The sequence below is a fragment of the Macaca thibetana genome, chromosome 11, assembly GCF_024542745.1.
Source record: "Macaca thibetana thibetana isolate TM-01 chromosome 11, ASM2454274v1, whole genome shotgun sequence".
NCBI lineage: Eukaryota > Metazoa > Chordata > Mammalia > Primates > Cercopithecidae > Macaca > Macaca thibetana.
In genome coordinates this window covers 86,398,245-86,422,435 of record NC_065588.1, presented here as the reverse complement: position 1 = coordinate 86,422,435, position 24,191 = coordinate 86,398,245, and positions in this window count along the sequence as shown.

Here is a 24,191-nt window from a genome sequence, read left to right as displayed (position 1 = left end):
TCCCTAAGGATGCAATAGCATTTCTCAAAAGAAGATCTCCAAATAAATATAAATACAAGAAAAGTTGCTCGGCCTCATTTGACATTAATGAAACATGTTAAAATTACAAAGAGATACTACTATACTTCATAAGAATAGTGAAAAGTTTAAGGTAACAATACAAATGGCTGGCAATGATTTGGAGCATTTAGAAACACTTCCACAATCATATGATTTTTGCAATTTTTTATATGTTGTTTTTACTCATATATAATTGGTTATTTACAAAATGCAAAATGAAATTTCAATGTAACTACTAAGAAATAGAAATATTATGTGTATATATATACTATAAGATAAAGTGTGTGTGTGTGTGTGTATATATATATATATATGCACACATGTACTGTGTGTGTGTGTGTGTGTATTCTGACCTATTAGGTAGCGGAAAGTAAAGACATTAAGAAAATGAGTCAACCAGACAATATTTAGAGGCAAAAAAGGTACATTTAGATCCATATTTCACTTCAAATACTACAATAAATTCCAAGTGAATTAGAGACCTGAAAGGGTTTTAAAAAACAAACAAATTTTTGGAGAAAAACATAAGCAATTTCTTTCATAACTGGAAGTTGGAGAAAATATTTTAAACTATGTCCAACATCAGAAAAACAAACAAAAAAATTGATTAAAAAATGTACAAGTTATTTTTTTTGGTCTATGGAGGAAAAACACCATAGACAAAGCAAAAACAAAATGATTGAGGAAAAACGTTATCTGAAACTTGTGTGATAAATAAAGTTAATTACCCATTTTTTAACTCTTAAAAATGAAGAAGAAACAAATAAATTGATATAAACATGGGGAAAATATATGGCAAGGAAATTCAAAGAAGAAAAAACGAAAATGATTCTGAATCACCTGAGAAGGCAATCAACTATTGTGATTGTTAACACTGAGAGTCAACTTGATTGGATTGAGGGATACAAAGTACTAATCCTGGGTGTGTCTGTGTAGGTGTTGCCAAAAGAGATTAACATTTGAGTCAGTGGTCTGGGGAAGGCAGATTCACCCTTAATCTGGTGGACACAATCTAATCAGTTTATAGCCAATATAAAGCAAGCAGAAAAACGTGAAGAAGAGAGATGGGCCTAGCCTCCCAGCCTACATCTTTCTCCCATGCTGGGTGCTTCCTGCCCTTGAACATTGGACTCCAAGTTTTAAGTTTGGAGACTTGGACTGACTCTCTTTGCTTCTCATCTTACAGACAGCCTATTATGAGACCTTGTGATCATGTAAGTTAATACTTAATAATCTCCCCTTTATATATATCCTACTAATTCTCTAAGAGAACCCTGACTAATACAACTATTAATTGGAAAATACAAATTAAATTGTATACAAATTCCTATTTGTCACCATCAGATTAAAAACATTCAAGTTTAACAACATCTGTGTTGGTCATGGATAAATAGTCAATGTCATATATTTTGGATAAGAATATAAAGTAATACAAGTTTTTGATGGAAAATTTGAAAATGTTTAGCTTGCATAGCTAAAAATATTTCATTATGCACTTTGATCCAGCAATCTTATTTCCAAGCAATAATCCAAACTGCCTTTGGCTACAAAGAAAAAGAAAAATATTTTATACACAATTATTGATTATGGCATTATTTGCAGTAACAAAATATTGGAAAGAACCTAAATGTCTAGCAATAGAGAACTGGATGAATAAACTATATTACATTTACACAATAACATTCTATATCACTATGAAAAGCAGGGATGACAATTTTTATTGACATGACATGATCTTCAGGGTGTATTTTTAAGTGAAAAAAGCAAAAATCCAGATGAATAAGAATATATTAATGTCTTGAAAAGAAAGTAAAGAGACACAAATATGAATGTGCATAGGTGCTTATATTTGCAAAAAGAAATCCTACTGCGGAAAACCAAAACTAAAGTGATTACATGTAAGGATACAGAGAAATAAGAGAAGTCAGGAGGAAAGAAGACTTTTCTTAAGATACCTTGTTGTATGCTTTTATTTTAGAAGCCTAAAAATGTTAACATATTCCAAAATCAATATAAAAGAAAAAAACAAATCCTAAGAATGAAAAACAAATGGAAACATCCAGCCTGGGCGACAGAGCGAGACTCCGTCTCAAAAAAAAAAAAAAAAAAAAGGATGTCATAGCCAAATAAGGAAAACAAATGTTACATGTCATTTGGGAGCACAGTAATTTGACAGAAAATTATTGATAGAATAATTTTCATAAACAAATAGAGCTTTAAATAAATTTGAAACTTTACTAGGTTTTATATGATTTTATATGTAGTTGCATAAAGTTAACAAGTAATTATGCTAATGTTAAGAATGTTATTAGGAGCAAAGATTTTCTGTGTAACATTTTCAGTGTGAAAGATGGCTGAGTAGAGACACTGGATACCCCCCAATCATTCCCAGAAAGAACCAAAATTATAAATAGACAACCATACCTCAAATAGAACATCTAGGAGAAAACACTATAGTTCAAGAAAGAAGTCACAAGAAACACCTAAGGCACAGGAGGAGAAAAAAACAAGCAGCCAGCTCCTCCAACATCAGCCAGGAGCTCAGAGGAGCTAGGCATTTTAGGGGAAGCATCATTGAGAGAATGTCAGCAGTCCATATTTCCATTGTTAGTAATCCAAACCATGAGTGGGCTCTTCTACCCACCTGAACTCTGCTGTAGAGAGCAAGAGAGTCAAAGCTGTATTCTAGCACCATGGATGGCAATTCCACACCACAGCCACCACAACACCAGTGCACGCCACTTAGGACCCAGAGGGTCATATCACAACTGTTACTGCCATTACCCATAGCATGCTGACTTCCCAAGAACCAGGGAATCCACTTACATGCCCAGCCCACAGTTGCCAATACCAGTATCCAAGCACACCATCTGGAGACCCAAGAATTAGCCCACCTGGTCCCACTAATACCAGCACCAGCATATGCCACCCTGGGGCCCAAAATCAGGCAAACTCTGCCTATTGCTGCCTCTGCTTGTCAGCCCAACAAAGATGGGCAAATGTGGCATCCCTGTCCCAAGCAAAACTTCACCATGACCTCCACTAGTAATTACATCCTAAACCATTGAGGAAATCACAGATACCACTGATGTTGTTTACAGAAAAAAGAATTATAAGAAATTACACTACCAGTTGCATGCAGAATTAGTCAAAGTGCCATACCTTACCAACGCTATATAGCATTGGTAAATTCTCCCCTATAAAATCAAATTCAAAAAACTGAAAGAAGCAACTATTACACCAGATGCATAGACATCAACAGAAGGACACAGGAAGCATGAAATTCAGGAAATATAACACCTCCAAAGGAACACCATAATTCCCCAAAAACAGATTCCAATCAAGGAAATTCAAGAAATCGCCAAAAAGAATTTCAAAATTGTGAAACTAAAGAAGCTAAGGGAGACACAAGATAATTAAGAATAAATATACAAAGAAAACAAATGCAGAACACTCAGGATATGAATGAGAAATTTACCAAAGACACTGATTTCAAAGGAACTACACAAAATTCTAGAAATGAGGCATTCCTTGAATGACGTGTGTATACAAAATACACACAAAACTTCAACAATAGACTAGGTCAAGCAAAAAAGACAATCTCAGAACTTGAAAACAGATCTTTTTAAATAACCCACCCAGACAAAAATAAAGACAAAAGAGTTTAAAAACTGAACAAATTCTTCATGCTATATGGAACATCATAAAGCAACCAAATATATGTGTTATCATCATCTCCAAAAGTGAGGAGAGAATGGAAGGTTTTCAAAACCTATTTAGTGAAATAATAGATTAAGAAGTACCAAGTCTAGCAAGAGATTGAGACATCCAGATACAGAAGTTCCAGTATTCCTAAACAGTACAATGCAAAAAGGTTTTCTCCATGTCACATTATAGTCAAACTGCATAAAGTCAATGACAAAGATAAAATTCTAAAAACTGCAAGAGAAAAGCATCTACTCACCTACAAGGGAGCACCCATCAGATTAATAGTATACTTCTTAGCAGAAAGCTTATAGGCCTGGAGAGAATGGGAAGATATAATAAAAGTTCTGAAAGAAGAAAACTGCCACCCAAAGACACTATATTCAAGAAAATTATCTATAATAATTGAAGGAAAAATAAATTCTTTCCCAGAAAAGCAAATGCTGAGAGAATTCGCCACTAGACCTACCTTACAAGAAATGCTCAAGGGAGTCCTAAACCTGAAAGTGAAAGGATGTCAGTTACTATCACAAAAACACACAACAATGTAAAACTCACAAATATAGCAAACACACAAATTAGAAACAGAATAGACTCAAATGGTACCACCACAGAAAATCAACAAACCACAAGGACAAACAAGAGAAAAAGACAGGAAAAAGGAGTATAAAAAACAACCAGAAAATAATTAAACCATATGACAGGAACAAAACATAGGCATCAATATTAACCCTAAACAAATATGAATTATATTATTCACTAAAAAGATATAAACTGGTTGGATAAATTTTTTTTAATGATCCAGTGGTATGCTGCCTACAAGAAACTCACTTTGCCTGTAAAAACACATACAGACTCAAAATAAAGGGATAGACAAAAGACACTCCACACAAATGGAAACCAAAAGCGAGCAGCAGTAACTATACTTATATCAGATAAAACAGACTTTTAAGTCAAAAACAGTAAAAATCAAAAAAGACAAAGAGGTTCACAATATAATGAATATAATGATAAAAATACCAATCCATCAAGAAAATATAACAGTTCTAAATACATAGGCACTCAACACTGGAACATATGCATTTATAAGGGAAATACTGCTAGATCTAAAAAAAGATATACTACAATACAACAATGTAAGGGACTGCAGCACCCCACTCTGAGCATTAAATAGATCACCCAAACAAAAAATTAACAAAAAATTAGATTAAAAGTGAACTTTATACCTACAGACCTAACAGATATTTACAGAACATTTATCCAGCACCTGCAGAATACATATTCTTCTCATAAGCACATAAAACATTCTCCAGGACTGAACATATGGTAAGCTACGAAATAAGTCTCAGCAAAGTTTAAAAAGTTGAAATCATGTCAAGTGTCTTCTCAAACCATAATGAAATAAAACTAGAAATCAATTAAAAAAGGAAATTTGGAACTATACAGATACATGGAATGAACGTTCCATGCTACTGAATGAAGAAATTAAAGTGGAGGAAATAAAAAAATTTCTTGGAATAAATTAAAATTTAAAAACCAACATACCAAAACGTGTGTATCTCAGCAAAAGCAATGCTAAGAAAAACGTTTTCAGCAATAAGCACCTACATCTGAAAAAACAGAAAGACTTCAAATAAATAATTTAATGATGCACATCAAGCAACAAGAAAAGCAAGTATCCAAATTAGCAGCAGAAAATAAAAGACCAGAGCAGAATTAAACAAAATAGACTAAAAAAATTAAAAGGATTAACAAAATTAAAAATTTATTCTTCAAAAACATTACAAAGTTGATAAATCACAAACTAGAATAATTAAATAAAAGAGAAGACCCAGATAAGTAAATATTGATTTGAAAAAGTTGACATTAAAACTAATACTGCAGAAATCCAAAAGATTTTCAGACTCCATTAGGAACAACTATATGCTAAAAATAAAACCTGGAAAATCAAGAGGGAATACATAAGATCCTGAAAATATACAATCTACCAAGATTAAATCAGAAATAAATAGAAGACCAGAATAGAACAATAGTGAATAATGAGATTGAATCCGTAATAAAAACTCTCACAACAAAGAAAAGCTCAGGATTGGATTCACTACAGAATTCTACGAAATGTTTAAGAAAGAACTAGTATCAATCCACCTCAAACTATTTCAAAAAAACTAAAGTTCTTCCTGACTCATTCTATGAGACCACCATTATTATGATACCAAATCCAGAAAAGGACATAACAACAAAAGCTACAGGCTAATATCCTTGATAAACATAGATGCAAAACTCCTCAACAAAATACTAGCAAACCATATTCAAAAGCACATCAGAAAGATAACACATGATCATCTGGGATTTCATTGTTGATACAAGCATGGTTCAACATATACAAATACATAAATGTGATACATCACATAAACAGACAAAACCCATATGATCATCTCAATAGATGCAGAAAAAGCATTTGACAAAATTCAATACTCTTTATGAAGAAAACTCTCAATAAATAGGTACAGAAGGACCATATCATAACATAATAAAGGTAATATATGACAAACTCACAGCTGGCATCTTACTGAATGAGGAAAACTGAAAGTCTTTCCTCTACAACAAAAGAATGTCCACTTTGACCAATTCTATTCAACACAGGAATGGAAGTCATAGCCAGAAAAATTAGGTAAGAGAAAGAAATAAAATGTATCCAAATTAGAAAGGAGAAAATCAAATTGTTTCTCTTTGAAAATGACATGATCGTATATCTAGAAACACCAAAAGATTCCACCAAAAAAATTCTTAGAAATGATAAGCAAATTTAACATATAAAAATTAGTAGTGTTTCTATTCACCAATAATAAAATAGTCAAAAAAGAAATCAAGACAGCAATCCCATTAACAATAGCTACAAAAAATAAATTTAACCTAGAAGTAAATTTAACCAAGGACATGAAAGACATCTGTAAGGAAAACTGTAAAACACTAATGAAAGAAATTGAAGATAACACAAACAAATGGAAAGACATTCCATCCTCATAGATTGGAAGAATTAATATTGTTAAAATGACCATAATGCCCAAAGCAATCTACAGATTCAATGCAATTTCTATGAGAAAAGAAATAAAATCACTTTTTACAGAAATAGAAAAAAATAATCCTAACGTCTGTATGAAATCAAAGAGAGTCTGAATAGCCAAAGCAATCCTGAGCAAAAAGAACAAAGCTGAAGGCATCACACTATCTCACTTCAAAATGTATTACAAGGCTCTATTAACCAAAACAGTGTGGTGTTTGTATAAAAGCAGACACATGAGCATCTTATGTGGACAGTCCTGTAGACTTCACCATTTCCTTTATGTATGAGGTAGAAAACAGTTTTAGAAACAGCCTCAGGAAGTAATTTGAAAAGCTTATGCACAGTCCAAAAAGAAAACAAACAAACAAACAAACAAACAAAAAAAGCAGACACATAGTCCAATGGAACAGAATAAAAAACCCAGAATAAATCCACATATTTACAATCAACTGATCTTCGACAAAGCAATCAAGAACATACATTAGGGAAAAACTGGATGACTTCGTGCAGAAGAATGAAGCCAGACCCCTATCTCTCCTCATACACGAAAATCAACTCAAGATGGATTAAAGACTTAAATGTGAGACCTGAAACTATAAAAGTACTAGAAAAAAATATGGAGAAAACTATTCAGGACATTAGGCAATTATTTTACAGGCAAGACTTCAAGAGCAAAATCCACAAGAGCAAAAATAAAATAGACAAATTGCACTACATTAAACTAAAACAGCTTCTGTACAGCAAAATTGACAATCAACAGAGTGAAGAGGCAATCTGTCAAATGGGAGAAAATATTTTTAAACAGCTTCTCTGACAGGAGATTATATCCAGAATATACAAGGAACTCAAATATCTCAGCAGAAAAAAACAACAATGAATAATCCCATTAATAAATGAGCAAAGATAAATATTCACAGAACTAGATAAATCTCAAAAGAAGACATACAAATGGCCCAATAGATATGTTAAAGAAAAAAAAAAAACCTCAACATCACTAATCATAAGTGATATGGTTTGGATCAGTGTCTGCCCAAATTTCATGTCGAATTGTAATCCCCAGTGTTGGAAGTGGGGCCTGATGAGAGGTGAGGTGATTGGACCATGGGAGCAGTTTTTTCATTAATGGCTTAGCACCATTCCCCAATTCTGTTCCCATGGTAGAGTTCTCATGAAATGTGGTTGTTTAAAAGTGTGTGGCACCTCCTCTCTCTCTCTCTTGCTCCTGCTCCTGCTTGAAAGACATCTGCTCCTGCTTTGCCTTCCACCATGACTAAAAGCTCCCTAAGGCCTCCCAGAAGCAGAAGCTACTATACTTCCTATACAGCCTGTGGAAATGTGAGTCAATTAACCTCTTTTCTTTATAAATTACCTAGTATCAAGTAGTTCTTTATAGCAATGTGAAAACTGACTAATACAATGAGGGAAATGCAAATTAAAACCACAATGAGAGTTCATCTCACCCTGATAGAATGGCCATTACTAAAGAGACAAAAAATAAGATGTTGGCAAGGATGAAGAAAAAAGGGAACCCTCATAAGCTGTTGGTGGAAGTGTAAATTAGTACAATTGCTATGGAAAACAGCATGGACATTTCTCCAAAAGCTAACAGTAGAACTGCCATGTGATCCAGCAATCTCACTGCTAGATATCTATCCAAAGGAAAAGAAAACAGTATATCAAAGAGATGCCTGTACTTAGATGTTTATTGCAGCACTATTTGCAATAGAAAAGGTATGGCATCAACATAAGTGCTCAACAACAGACAAATGTATAAGACAAACGTGGTATACACATACAATGGAATACTGTTCAGCCATAAAAAAGAATGAAATTATGTCATTTGCAAAAATATGAATGGAACTGGAGGTCATTGTGTTAAGTGAAATAAGCCAGGCAAAGATAGAAAACTACCGCATGTATTTTTCCAAGACTGTGAGACAACAAATTTCTATTGTTTTAATCCAGTCAGTTTGCAGACTTTGTTATGGTAGCTCTAAAAATTCGATTTCCTTGTTCTTATTTCTGACCCACAAAAGTGAAGATAATAAAGGTTTGCTGTTTCAAGAGTCTATACTGAGTTTTGGACTAAATTGTATTGCAGCAGTAGATAACTAATACACATATTTCTCTGAACTATATAAATGTGTGACAGTTCTAAGAATAAAAGGCTGCATAGTACTAGAACTAGAAAGAATCTCTGCACTTGGAGTTTAATACTTTGTGGTCACCATCTTGAAATTCCTAATAATAATTTTCTGTTGAATTTGTGTTTTGTAAGTGAAATCCAATGAGACAATGGGACATGCATGAGGGGCTCGGAGCCTTGACTACACACACTTTGGCATTCTGGTCCCTCCCACCTTCCTGGAATAGGCTTTGAATCATCCACTTCCACACTTCACTCTAGCAACTGCTGTGAGTCTTTGCCTTTGTGGGGTCTTAGAGAGGGTTAAGGTCAGATATTCGTGTCCTGAACAGCAAATTATAAGACATGATGTGTGTGACAGTCTATGTCTGCTATGTAAGAATCCCTGTGCTCCAGGAAGGGTGATACTAGAGCATGTAAAAAACACAATGACAGACCAAGGGAGAGACCTGGGAAGAAAGAAAAAAAGCTTTGTATTTTGAACAGCGAACCATGCATTTCTATTCTGCACTTAAGATTCTACGTGTCTCTGATTCAGAATTTCTAGTGCTAAAGGAGACATGGTTCTGCCACATAGAAGATATTCAATTCCAACAAAACAGATTGCATTCTAACTTCTGTTTTGAAAACTCTTTGTTTGTATACATGAGTTTCAGCTCTATCATTTGAAGCTTACACTGTCCAAATGGACAACCAGGAGGCAGCTTGCCAAGATGAAGAGCATTCTATCTATTTAATTAGTACTGGTTGCCAAAGGTTTCACATTCTCTGACACTTCCAGACCAGGATAGTGTACTTTCTGGTCTTCTTATTCTTGGATTGGAGCATTGGACTTCTTTTAGCCAATAAGTAGAAGACTGAAATAAAGTGCCACTTACAGGATAAGTATGTGTCATTATGATAGCTCTCTTTTCTCTGTCACGGCAACCAACAACACATAAAACCATGGTAAATTGTATTATTGTGAAAATAATTGTCTACCTCTTACAGAGCCCCTCCTTAAACTCCCATTCCTATTAGAGGATTAGAAGTCTTCTCAACAAAATAAAAGAGGATAGGAACAAATGGAACAACATTCCATGCTCATGGATAGGAAGAATCAATATCATGAAAATGGCCATACTGTCCAAGGTAATTTATAGATTCAATGTTATCCCCCATCAAACTACCAATGACTTTCTTCACAGAATTGGAAAAAACTGCTTTAAAGTTCATATGGCACCAAAAAAGAGCCCACATTGCCAAGACAATCCTAAGCCAAAAGAACAAAGCTGGAGGCATCACGCTACCTGACTTCAAACTATACTACAAGGCTACAGTAACCAAAACAGCATGGTACTGGTACCAAAACAGAGATATAGACCAATGGAACAGAACAGAGCCCTCAGAAATAATACCACACATTACAACCATCTGATCTTTGACAAACCTGACAAAAACAAGAAATGGGGAAAGGATTCTCTATTTAATAAATGGTGCTGGGAAAATTGGCTAGCCATAAGTAGAAAGCTGAAACTGGATCCCTTCCTTACACCTTATACAAAAATTAATTCAAGATGGATTAGAGACTTAAATGTTACACCTAAAACCATAAAAACCCTAGAAGAAAACCTAGGTAATACCATTCAGGACATAGGCATGGGCAAGGACTTCATGTCTAAAACACCAAAAGCAATGGCAACAAAAGTCAAAACTGACAAATGAGATCTAATTAAATTAAAGAGCTTCTGCACAGCAAAAGAAACTACCATCAGAGTGAACAGGCAACCTACACAAAGGGAGAAAATTCTTACAATTTACTCATCTGACAAAGGGCTAATATCCAGAATCTACAAAGAACTCAAACAAGCCTACAAGAGAAAAACATACAACCCCATCAAAAAGTAGTTGAAGGATATGAACAGACACTTCTCAAAAGAAGACATTTATGCAGCCAACAGACACATGAAAAAATGCTCATCATCACTGGTCGTCACAGAAATGCAAATCAAAACCACAATGAGATACTGTCTCACACCAGTTAGAATGGCGATCATTAAAAAGTCAGGAAACAACAGGTGCTGGAGAGGATGTGGAGAAATAGGAACACTTTTACATTGTTGGTGGGACTGTGAACATTGTGGAAGACAGTGTGGTGATTCCTCAAGGATCTAGAACTAGAAATACCATTTGACCCAGCCATCCCATTACTGGGTATATACCCAAAGGATTATAAATCATGCTGCTATAAAGACACATGCACACGTATGTTTACTGTGGCATTATTCACAATAGCAAAGACTTGGAACCAACCCAAATGTCCATCAATGATCGACTGGATTAAGAAAATGTGGCACATATACACCATGGAATACTATGCAGCCATAAAAAAGGATGAGTTCATGTCCTTTGTAGGGACATGGATGAAGCTGGAAACCATCATTCTCAGCAAACTACGGCAAGGACAAAAAACCAAACACCACATGTTCTCACTCATAAGTGGGAACTGAACAATAAGAACACTAGGACACAGGAAGGGGAACATCACAACCGGGGCCTGTGGTGGGGTGGGGGTAGCAGGGAGGGATAGCATTAGGAGATATATCTAATGTAAATGATGAGTTAATGGGTGCAGCACACCTACATGGCACATGTATACATATGTAACAAACCTGCACGTTGTGCACATGTACCCTAGAACTTAAAGTATAGTAATAAAAAAAAAAAAGTCCTCCCTAATGATATCAAGCTTGAGCTGAACAATAGCCTTGTATCAGTGAAACGTGAGTGGAAGTGATGTGTGCCCCTTCTGAGAGATAGCTTTAAGATCAACCGCTTTGTTCAGCCATCCTTTCTTTTTCTTCCAGGATATCAGCATGCCTAGATTCAAGGTGCTCCTTTAGATTGGTCCCTGGAATGAAAACAAGACAAAGCAGATTATAGTTGGCCAAAATAAGACATTAATGTGAACAAGAAATAAACTGTTTTGCTGTAAATTTCTGAGATTTTGAGGGTGATTATTACTGCAGCATAATTTAATGTATACTAACTGATGTGAAGAGAGTAGTCATTCCTCCCACCTGGATTGCTTAGGCTCAGAGTCCAACTGGGGAGCCACGATGGATATGTGGCATAAGCAAGAATAAGTCCATGTTGTGTTAAATCAGAGAGATTTGGGTTGTTTATAACTTCTGCATGATCTAGACTAAACCAATGGTTATATAATCCATGATGTAAATGGTAATACTTCCATTTTAATAATGCTGCCTTATAAGAAAGTAGAAATACCCACATAAACATAATTATATACAGGAATTTCAACAGAAATGACCTACTCTCATTCCACAGGAATTTTTCCAGTAATTTTAAATTGTGCAGAATAATAAATAGGCAATTTTCTTTTCTAAATGAAAGCAGAGAAGAGAAAAAAAGAGGAAGGGAGAGGATGACAGAGTATATCACATATAGTAAGAATAAGTACTACTTTGTGAAATTTTGTTTTAATTGTACATATATGAACAAGTGTGTATGTATGACATTACAAGGTAAAGTGTATTTCTTACTAGGGATCATGGTCATGCTTGAAAACTCTGGTCGTGGATTAGGATATATTTAGACTTTATGTCTGAGACAATTACAGATTAATAATATTTTTCTTCTTCTGACTTGATTTCATCTTCTAAACATTAGACAACGAATATGTACTAATTTTGTCAAAAAATAAAGTATATGTAATTTCATGTGCATCTTAAGTTTTCGTTTACTACCTTGCCATTTAGATTCCATTCCTCTTCTCCTCCAACTTCTCCTCTCTCTCCAATTTAAAAAGTAATGTTCTTGTTCTTTCTTTTATGAATGAAATGCTACAAAGCATATTATATATCTTTAGTCTGTCACTTACCATGATGTTGCCCTCTGACAGCATTTATACTCAGGTGAGAAGATTCAGAACTAGCTACCTAGAATAACAGATCTCTAACCAGATGCGGTAACTCTACCTACTTTGTTCAAATCAGTGGGAAAGAATACAGTGGAGTTACAGCTTATCTGCCTGCAATCACACACATCTTTCAACTGGTATCTATGCAACAGTCCTAAAACGTTAGAAAGTTATCATTCGTGTCTGTTGCAACAAAAACTTACTATCATTATCATCATCATCATCATTATTTTGCTTGGATTGGTGGGCTTAATTTTTATCAATTCGTTTATGGTTAAAAAGAAAACCCTATTCTCATTTGTGTATAGTAATCAGCTGCTTGTTCTACTGCATTATCTGAAATCCAGACATGAAAAGATTTCGGCATATATTTTTTTAAAAATTGGTCTTCAAAAGAAACTAGCTAGAAAAGCACTGACCCTCAATGACTTGGAAAAACAAACAGATATATTAGTTTGCATACGATTGAGAGATGTTTTATGTCTAAATATTGGATAAAAGAGCCAAGTGTCATGTCACAGAGGCAAGAGAAGTGAGAAAAGAGATAGATGACTTTCTTGCAGCACTAGAAGCAGTAAAGTGGTGGGTAAAAAGCTGTGTATATTGGTTGTTCTATTCACAGCTAGGAATATACACAGGGAAAACAAATCCAGATACACAAAGTTGCAACGGAGTCATTCCATTGGACCAAAACATGCCTTCACAGCCTTTATGACTTTACAATACCTTCGAGAATGTTAAAAACATTCCCATAGAGGTTACTTTATCCTTTGAGGGCAGGGCATGGAATGTAGTAACATTGGTTCATAGTCATAGCTACAATCCATGAGAAATTCTTTTCTGCGCTTCTCATCTGCCCACATAATTCAGCATTCTATTTAAACAATCTCTCTCTATCCCCACTTGGAGAAGATCCTTGAGTCTTAGATTTGCCTTTGAGGCTTTCAAGCGAGTCATGTATTGAAAAGATATACTGAATGCTGTATTAATCAGGACAATTTTGACCGCAAAAAACTGAAAGTCAGCCGTACTCTGGGTGGGCGCTAGCAGGGCAGGCAGGTAGAAGTCACTTATTGGTTCAGGTTTGACTTTGACTGACTGGATTCAGCATTTCAAACATGTCTCTTTTTCTTTAGTTGTGCTTTCCACATGGCAAGCTGTGCATCTGCAAAATGACTTAGCAGCCCAGGGGAGCTATCTGGCCAGTTTAGCAATACTATCAAGAGTATTCTTTTTTCCTTGATACTTTCTGCAGCTGTGGCCTCCTTAGGTCCCCTGTGCTCTCCAAACAATTACTATAGCCGAAGGTTATGATTCTGTCATTTACCAGGTCCATCATCCCTTTGACATTGAATGGCTTCAGACCCTCCTGAAGAACATGTGCCAAGATTGGGGGTTGGTGATTTACCAAAGGAAAATCCTGTTGCTCTTATCAGAATAAGGACAACAATAATACTAGATATCCTCCACAGTTACTTACAATGTTTGAGGCACTGTTTCGTCTCTAATTACTCTATTCCACAGTCACCTTGACACTAGCATTCTTCTCTGGATGGAAATCAATACAAATTTGGTTAGTAGCCCAAAGACCCTTAGAATCAAGGAGTTGGAATAGAACTTACTCTAGCTCGATCCCTTCAATTACCAACAATAGGACTGAGACCAACAGAGGTTAAGTGCCTCACCCAAAGTTATAAACTTAATCTATCAGGGCTGGGCCTAGGCTTCTACATCTTTTGACCTCTAATCCTCAGTCTTCATCTTTACATTATGTGCAGTTACCACAAAACCACTGGCTAATTTGAGGGGATATATTGGAATGGAGGCTGTCTATTGAAATTTTCATAGAATTGATGAAGATTAAATGTGGGACTAGATGGGACCTAGACAGCTCTGGGAGGCCAGACAGCACAAAGCACGTAAACCATCACATAACAAGAATCATCTGGTTCATATATGGCCATTAAGATAAGTATATTTCAGACATTTTATACCCCTGTGTCACTTGCTCTGCATTCACAGTTCTTGAAGAAAGTTTCCAGTTGAGCAAAGTTAAATCATTTTCCCTCTCCTAGTTGTACCAGGCAGATGGAGAAAGAATCTTGGCCTTTGGACTTCCAAAGGAGCTAAGTTGTTTACATCTGGATTTACCATTCTGTAAAAGCAACACAAACTGCAGGTGCGGTGGTTCCCCAAAGGAAGCCAAGGTATACTGGGATATATGCTGGGGGCCCTCAATCCAACATATAACTGTCCTTTAAAAGGAAGTGTAAGAAGAAATAACAAAAATGTCTTTGGTATCCTTGTAGATCAAGAAATCAACATTGTCAACATAAAATAAGGAAGTACCTCCTCAGGAACGTGAGATGGACCGGCTTTGAATTCTTCCTAAATTCCTTTCATTGGAATTCTAGGTGTGGCATTCAGCAATTCATGTCTAAACAGAGAGGACCAGCAAAAGCAAAGCTTAAATGAAACCACCCTATGCCCTCTTTTTTTTCTTAGAAGCCTTAAAATATTTTGCTTTGGCTACCAGAAAATTCTACTGAGCCCCTCTTTTAGTTACACGCACATACACGCATGGAGTTGATAATACTACAGCAACGAGCAAAAAGGGTAATCAGACTGATTACACATCCTCCCATCTTAATAAACAGTGTACTCAAGTACACTATAAATCATTTGTTTTCACTCCATTTCCAGAGAGAAGATAACACACATCAGGATTACGCTCACTTCATTACACTGGAGTGAATCTTTTCCTGTCCTTGATAATTGCCATTTCAAGGAGAATTCTTTTCTTTTTTTCTCAATTGTGTGTGTGTGTGTGTGCATGCATGCACATGTGTGCTTCTTATAATAATTAAAGAGCTAAGTAATTAAGCAGCTGAATAAATAATAGAAAAGGAACAGAGCTTTGTTAAGCTATCTCACAGAGCTTACTACTGGTTACTTTTCTGAAGTTAAATCATATTAATGTATCACAAGCTACATGTTTCTAAATTCCTGTTGCATCACAGAAAATAGCATTCTGATGAAGGTACCATGCACCCCACACTGGTGTGTTCCTGAGACAGTTGAAGGCTAGCAATTCCATAACCAAAATCGCCTGATGTTAATATCCTAAGTCAGTCTTTAAAGGCTTCTTTGCTTGTCTGTCAGCTGCCCACCTCAGGGAACAGGCAGCATCCCACACCCTGCCAGCACAAGTCGATTTGTCAGCTCCAGCAAGTGCCACATCCAGCATTCTCTGCCACAGCCTGTGCATACACGTTGTTCTTTGGAGATCTTTGCTCTGGGTCTTCAGTTCCTTGAAGGCAACTACAGTTCCTATCATTACCAGACAAAATACTCAGTGAGTGAACACAGCCTTCTGGAAATTCAGATATCTCACAGAATTAATACAACTCCAAAGAATGGCTTTTTGAAGTAATAGGATACAAAATCCAAACTCTAAGTATATAGCTGAAAAGGAGTTAAATACTGACCCTTTATTCATTGGGCCTCCAATTTTCATCTGTACTACTAAAATATAAACATTTTTTTTAAAGTAAAATATTCATTGTCTTCTATAGTTACCATCTGTAGGGTGTTTTAAGAAGAAATTTCAGAAACACTACGAAGCAATCCAAGAAGAAAATGCATTGGGAAAACATGTAAGGAATTTATTTACTTTAGGAGCAAAAGTCTCGCTCAAAATTTTTTTAGTTTTGGAAATGGAATAAATAATTATTTAGTTTAGCTCAACAGAAAAACTATTGTCCAGTATATATTTTTAAATTTTTATTGTAAGTTCAGGGGTACATGTGCAAGTTTGTTACATAGGTAAACTTGTATCATGGGGGTTTGTCATACAGATTATTTTATCACTCAGGTATTAAACCTAGTACCCACCAGTTCTTTTTCCTGATCATCTCTCTCCTTCCACCTTCCATTCTTTGATAGACCCCATTGTCTCTTGTTTCCCTCTATGTGTTCATGTGTTCTCATCATTTATCTCCCACTTATAAGCAAGAACATGTGGCATTTGATTTTCTGTTCCTGCGTTAGTTTGCTAAAGACAATGGTCTCCAGCTCCATCCATGTTCCTGGAAAGGCCACGATCTCATTCTTTTTAATGGCTTCATAGTATTCCATGATATGTGCCACATTTTCTTTATCCAGTGTGTCATTGATGGGAATTTAGGTAGATTCTATGTCTGTGCTATTGTGAACAGTGCTGTAAATGAACATACACATTCATGTGTCTTTATGATAGAACAATTCATGTTCTTTTGGGTATCTACCCAGTAATGGGATTGCTGGGTTGAATGGTAGTTATATTCTTAGGTCTTTAAGGAATCACCACACTGTTTTCCACAATAGTCGAACAAATTTACAATCCCACCAATAGTGTATAAGCATTTCTTTTTCTCCACAACCTTGACAGCACCTTTTAAAAAAAAAAAAATTTTAATAATAGCCTTTATGATTGGTATGAGATGGTATCTCATTGTGGTTTTGATTTGCTTTTCTCTAATGATCAGTGATGGTAGGCTTTGTAAAATAGGCTTGTTGGCTGCATATGCATCTTTTGAAAAGTGTTCATGTCATTTACCACTTTTTAATGGGGTTCTTTTTTTCCCCTTGTAATTTTGTTTCAGTTCCTTATAGATGCTGGATATTAGACCTTTAAGAGAAGCATAGTTTGCAAAATTTTTCTCTCATTCTGTAGGTTGTCTGTTTACACAGTTGATAGTTTCTTTTGCTGCGCAGAAGCTCTTTAGTTCAATTAGATCCCATTTGTCAATTTTTACTTTTGTTGCAATTGCTTTTGTCTTCTTTGTCATGAAATCTTGCTCATTTCTGTGTCTCAAATGGTATTGCCTAGGTTGTCTTCCAGAAATATTATAGTTTTGTGTTTAACATTTAAGTCTTTAATCCATCTTGAGTTGATTTTTGTATATGGTACAAGGAAGTAGTCAGGTTTCAATCTCCTGTGTATGGCTAGCTAGTTATCCCAGCACCATTTATTGAATAGGAAGTCCTTTTCCCATTGCTTGTTTTTGTCAGCAGCTTTGTCAAAGATCAGATGGTTCTAGGTGGTTGGCCTTCTGTCTGGTCTCTCTATTCTCTTCCATTGGTCTATGTGTCTGTTTTTGTACCACTGCTATGCTGTTTTTGTTACTGTAGTCCTGTAGTATAGTTTGAAGTTGGGTAGCATGATGCCTCCCACTTTGTTCTTTTTCCTTAGGATTGCCTTGGCTATTCAAGCTGGTTTTTTTTGTTGTTGTTGTTGTTGTGTTTTTTTGTTGTTTTGTTTTTTTTGTTCCATACGAATTTTAAGATAGTTTTTTTCTAATTCTGTGAAAAATGTCATTGGTAGTTGAATAGGAATAGCATTGAATGTATATATTGCTTTGGGCAGTATGGCCATTTTAACAATATTGATTCCTCTTATGCAAGAGCATGTAATGTTTTTCCATTTGTTCATGTCATCTCTGATTTCTCTAAGCAGCGTTTTGTAGATCTCCTTGCAGAGCTCTTTAACCTCTCTAGTTAGCTATATTCCTAGGTATTTTATTTGTTTTGTGGCAATTGTGAATGGGATTGCATTCTTGATTTGGCTCTCAGCTTGACTATTCTTGGTGCATAGGAATGCTAGTTATTTTTGTATGTTGATTTTGTATCCTGAGAATTTGCTGAAGTTGTTTATCAACTTGAGGAGCTTTAGGGCCAAGTCTATGGAGTTTTCTAGGTAAAGGATCATGTCATCTGCAAACAGAGATAGTTTGACTTCCTCTCTTCCTATTTGGATGCCCTTCATTTCTTTCTCTTGCCTGATTGCTCTTGTCCAGTATATTTTAAACAGAGTAATACCCAGTATTTTTCTTCTTGTTTCTTTAAAATCAACATACCTCAAACAAACATAAAAGTGTTCCAAATTTCCCCAAACCTGTTTGTCCTATCAACTTCTACCTAAGTTATAAAATCACCATACCTCAGTAATCTAGTATGAAAATCTCAAATCTATAAAATCCTCACAAAAAAGTTCTTCATCTCGCTATCAAAAAGGTCATTGTTTTTTTCAATTCTGCCTCCTTTGCATTCATCCCTCTCTTTCTATCTGTGGCTGTCAGTACTTTAATAAAGGCCCTTCTCATATGTCTCCTGTATTATAGTAATACCCCCACACCACAAAAGCATCATACTGCCTCCAGTCTTTCCCATCTACAAAATTAATCCTCCACACTGCTTTCAGAGTGAGTTTTCCTAGAACACAGAAGCATACTCGTCGCTTGCAGCTTGAAATCCTTACCACAGTATTCACACCTCTTGGTTTCCTAGCGCCAGGCAACCTATCCAATGTTATATTCACCTTTCCACCCACCAACTACACTTCACTAGGATGCAGTATTTCTTTCCTGAATATGCTATGTGTTCTGAAGCCTCTCTGTTTTTGCCTTGTAACAGGAAGAGTCTTACTGAGAAAGAAAAATTTGGACAGGAAAGTTTAATATAAAGAATGATTAACTATAACAGAGGATTTGAGTTATAAAGGATTGGCTAGAAAAAAAGAAAAGTAAACTCTAAAGAATATAGAAATAGCAGCTATAAGAAGCAGCCATCACCTCCAGGACTGAGATAGAGCAAGAGGAAGCCCACCTCTGCCAAACCCTGAGATCTAGAATTTGTTGGAGAGTGCATGGCAATGAATCAGGGATGGCAGAGAAGTCATCATACTACAGAAATTTGCTGGAAATTCACTCCCTGGGACTTGCTGAGTAAGCCACTCATAAGAACATGTCTCACCAGAGGTACTGTGCTATGAAATTACCACATGGGATTGCTTTGGGGAGCTGCAGGTTTGTGGGTACTGCTGGCTACTATGTTCTACAGAAGCTAAAAGCTGCAGACACTATGAAGGCACCTGTTCAGCCAACCCCCTGGAACTATAAAGCAAAATCTTTTCCCCTTCACAAAGTTTCTCTAGAATCTACTATTGACAAAGCTTAACGTCATTCCAGCTGACAATGGAAAATTATCAAAGCACCCATTTCGTTGCTATAAGAAACAAATTGTGAACAGGCTACAATGTATGAACACAGATCCAAGAGGCAATAATTCAGTAACTGGCATATGTGCTTATCTCTCTCTTAGCATGGAATACCCTTACCTTATTGTCTCATTAAAGTGCTTCCTCTTTGATAAAGCCTTTTCCCGCCATCACACTGTGATCCCAAACAAAATTAAACAATTCTTTGGAAAGTTGTCCATATCATTAAAGCAAATTGAATAAAAATTCATTTATGTGACTCTCTCTTACTATTTATTTTTTTCTGTGAGATTTTCAAGGACAGGAACTGTGACTTATGCATCTAAGTGTCACAGCCTCTCACATAAGATCAAAAATCAGAGCAAGCACTCCATAAATTTCACAGTACAAAAGAAAATAGAGGAACTAGAAATTGCCAAACAATAAAAAGAGTTTCAGTTGCTATTCATCACTCCTTTTAGTCAGATGAACCCAGAGATCTCACATATTTTTGTCCTTTATCAGCTAAGGCCCAGGGAGGTCAAGTAACTCATAAAATATTATATAACTAGTCAGTGGCAAAGTAAAGACTGCAACCCAATTGACAGATAGGACCTCAATTCCAATGGTTTCTTCACCCTTTCATAACATTTTCTACTAGGAAATAAAATTCACACACTATATTATACTTGGATTTTTATTTCTCCATAATTGGTGATTTAAGTTGCCAGATTTATATCAATAACTTATTCATCTTCTTGATATTCAAAAATGGGATCATGAAATAGGAAACATACAGATCAAGTCCCTACATACTCCATGCTCTGTTCTACAGATTGGCTCATCACTTTTTCCTGTGTTTGTAATTCTTCCCATACCTTTTCATCTGTCTTCATTAAGGCTCTCTATAGTTGAAATACTAGACACACATTAACTCTAGCTTAATTAATGGAGATAAAGTAAGTCTCATAATGCAGTGAAAATAAAATCTGAAAAAAATATAAAGACCATTAACACTCTGTGTGTGTGTCTCTTCTCTTTTCTTTTCATCTACACTTCTTACATATTCTTCACTCTTCTCTTTACATCTAACCAGCCTTCCCTGCCTCTCTATGTTCATGACAAAATAATAACAAAGTTGTCCTGAACTCCCAAGTTAACATTTTCTAAAAGGATCAGGACCTGCCACTATCTGCCTGGGATTTTGAAATTGCAACTCTAAATCTCAGGAGGACAAAACTGATTAGATCGTTTTGGATCAGGATATCAGTTCAAATCCAATCAACTCTAGATGGTGGGCTAATGTGGAGATCTGTTCTGTCTACCTGTCAACACACATATAAATGCAAAACAAGTGTCTCATCTGACGGAAAAGATACCAGTCTGACAGAAGGAGGCTGTGATCTAAGTCAGAACTTTTGTGTTTACTCTATTTTACTATTGAAATCCTATATCGTTTTCAGGCCCAGTTTAAGTGCCTAAAATGATCCCCAGTAACCAGTCTACCTGAATCTAGGAAACAAAATTAGCTAGTTCTGGTTGTTGTGCCTCTGTTATAAGATTCAATTTATTCTGCAAATTATTATATATTTTTGCCTACATATCTATCTTTTCCAACCATTTGAGTTGTCTTTTTATTCCCCAAAGTACTTAGAATAATACCATTAGATAGTATGTGTGACATAGTATCAATTGCCCACTGAAAGGGTCTCTGAGCACACATGATGTACTCATTAACTACTTTAACAATTACTTATTGAGCATATACTATGTTCTAAACCCTGTGGTAGATACATATACATACACAGTGATGAACAAAACAGTTTACCTGTATGAAGTTCATTCTCTACTGTAAAGTTTAAACTATCAAAAGGCTTTAAGATGGCTTACTAGAGACATCTGACAGTCGCCTCCTCCACAAAGAAGAACAAAAATAGCAAGTAGCTAATCACACTTTAAATAGAGCATCTAAGAAAGAACACTGGAATTCAAGAGAGAAATGACAGGAAACACCTGAAGCACAGAAGGAGCAGGAGTCAAGGCAGCCAGCTCAGCCAAGATTGACTGGAAGCCAGGAGAGGCTCCCCAGTGCAGGCAAAGGGTAAGTGAGAGATTCCCAGTGGTCTGCCTCCCCACTGTGGACTCCTGCAATGTTGCCACTAGAAAATCCCTTGACGGTTCTGAGTATAGCATAGGGACCTTCCTGGAACCTGCATGATGGCATCACTCCAGAGAGGGCTCTTATGCCAGATCCCACGCACCCCGAGTTCTAGACAGCTGCAGCATGGCACCATTTTGAGAGCCCAGCCCGCCGTATACTGCATCCTGCCCTGGAGCCCAACAGCCCTGCATCTCCATATTCCTGGAGCCTCAGTTACATCCCCACTATGTTCATCCAGAGGTCTGCACAGCACAACACCAGTCAGACCCAGCAGAGCAGCAGGATCTCCAGGACTCTAGCAAACACAGTGTCCTGCACCATGGGGAGTGGATGGTACAGTGTGCTGGGGAGGCTGCTCCTGGGACAAAGGCAGCCAAACCACATACTCCCTGGACTCAGATAATCACCCACCTGGGATTACTACCACAGAAAGCAATCCAAACCCACCCCAGCAGCAGTGATGCTGCACACACACTCTGAGGATAGGCTCTACTGTCACCCAACTGAAATGCCACTACTGCTGCTGGGGACCAAAGTGCACATCACTGGCAGCAACCTACCTTCCTCACTAGCAGGACTGCTGTCATCCACTGGCATGTACCCTGAGAACTAGTTTACCCTACTGCTGATGCTTCCACTGGGGGCTAAGAGCACACCCCACAGAGTCTGAGAATTGTCTGCCCACGGCTACAGTCATGGTTAGCAACTCTGCTCCCATTCCCCAAGTAGCAGGACTATAGGGAATTTGCATGCTCTCTTAGAACAGACTGCCCCTACATTCCACCAATGCTGCTGCAGATACATAAGCACTCTGCAGAGAAGCCTGAGATCACCCCAATCTGCTACCCACAGACAGCATCCAAATGCACCACCAGTGGGCCTAAGGAAAGGCCTTCTCAGCCTGATACTGCTCTCCATCCAGTATCCAAGCACATGGCACAAGGGCTTAGGGATTGCACTGTTCTGTCCACCACCACTGGCATCTGTTCATTCCTTCTGTGGACCTGAGAATGTGTTCACCCAACCTGCCACTACTGTCACAGCAAGCTACTGTCACTCACATGTGCCACCTAGAGAATGGCACACTCAGCAGACTGTACCCACTGCTAACACAAACATCTGCTGCTTCAGACCCCAAGGGTTGACTCACCACCAGTACTTCCATCTCTTTATACCACACACATTATGCAGGGGAACAAAGACCTGCCATCTGCCCAGCCCACCACCAGCATCCCAGCAAGGTAGAAGGCCAAAAATTGGCCCATTTGTACCCACTAAAACTCTGTATGCTGACTAGGGGCCCAAGTCACACATGCATTGCCCACCACTGTCACCAGTGGGGCCTGAAGACCGGCCCACTTTGCATCTTCATCCTCAGCAAAACCCCACCACAGCCTTCACTAACAACTGCAGCATAAGCCACTAAGAAAATCACAAGCACCATTGACATTGTTTACAGCCAAAGAAATCATACACAGACTACACTACTGCATGTACCCAGAATTAAAGATAAAATGTCCTATCCAACCAACACCATCGATACATCTGCAGGAAAAACATTTCCCATGAAAACTATCCTCAAAATTTGTAGAAGCAAATAAGACACCAGATATCAAGGTAGGGACTCAAGAAACACAAAAAAGAAACAAAGAGAATTACAATTCCATAGGAACACAATAATTATTCAGCAACAGATTCTAAAGAAAAAATAATTTTATGAAATCCCAGGAAAATAATTCAAAATAATGATATTTAAAAAGCTCTGTGAGATACAGAAAAACAAAACAGAAAAACAATACAAAGAAATCAGATTAAAAATTCAGGACATGAGTGAGAAATTTATCAGAGAGATAGATATCATTAAAGAAACCAGAAATAAGATATCTATCTTAGAGCTGAAGAATTCAGTGAATGAAACAAGAAATTCATTTGAGAGTTTCAGCAAAAGACAAGAGTAAGCAGAAGAAAGAACCTCAGAACTTGAAGACAGTCTTTGGAAATAACTGTAAAACTAAAAACAAACAAAAAACACCCCAAAACATACAAAAAAAAAGATTAAAAATGTATGAAAAAGCCTATGTGACATATGGGACACTATAAAGCAATTAAATATGCAAATTT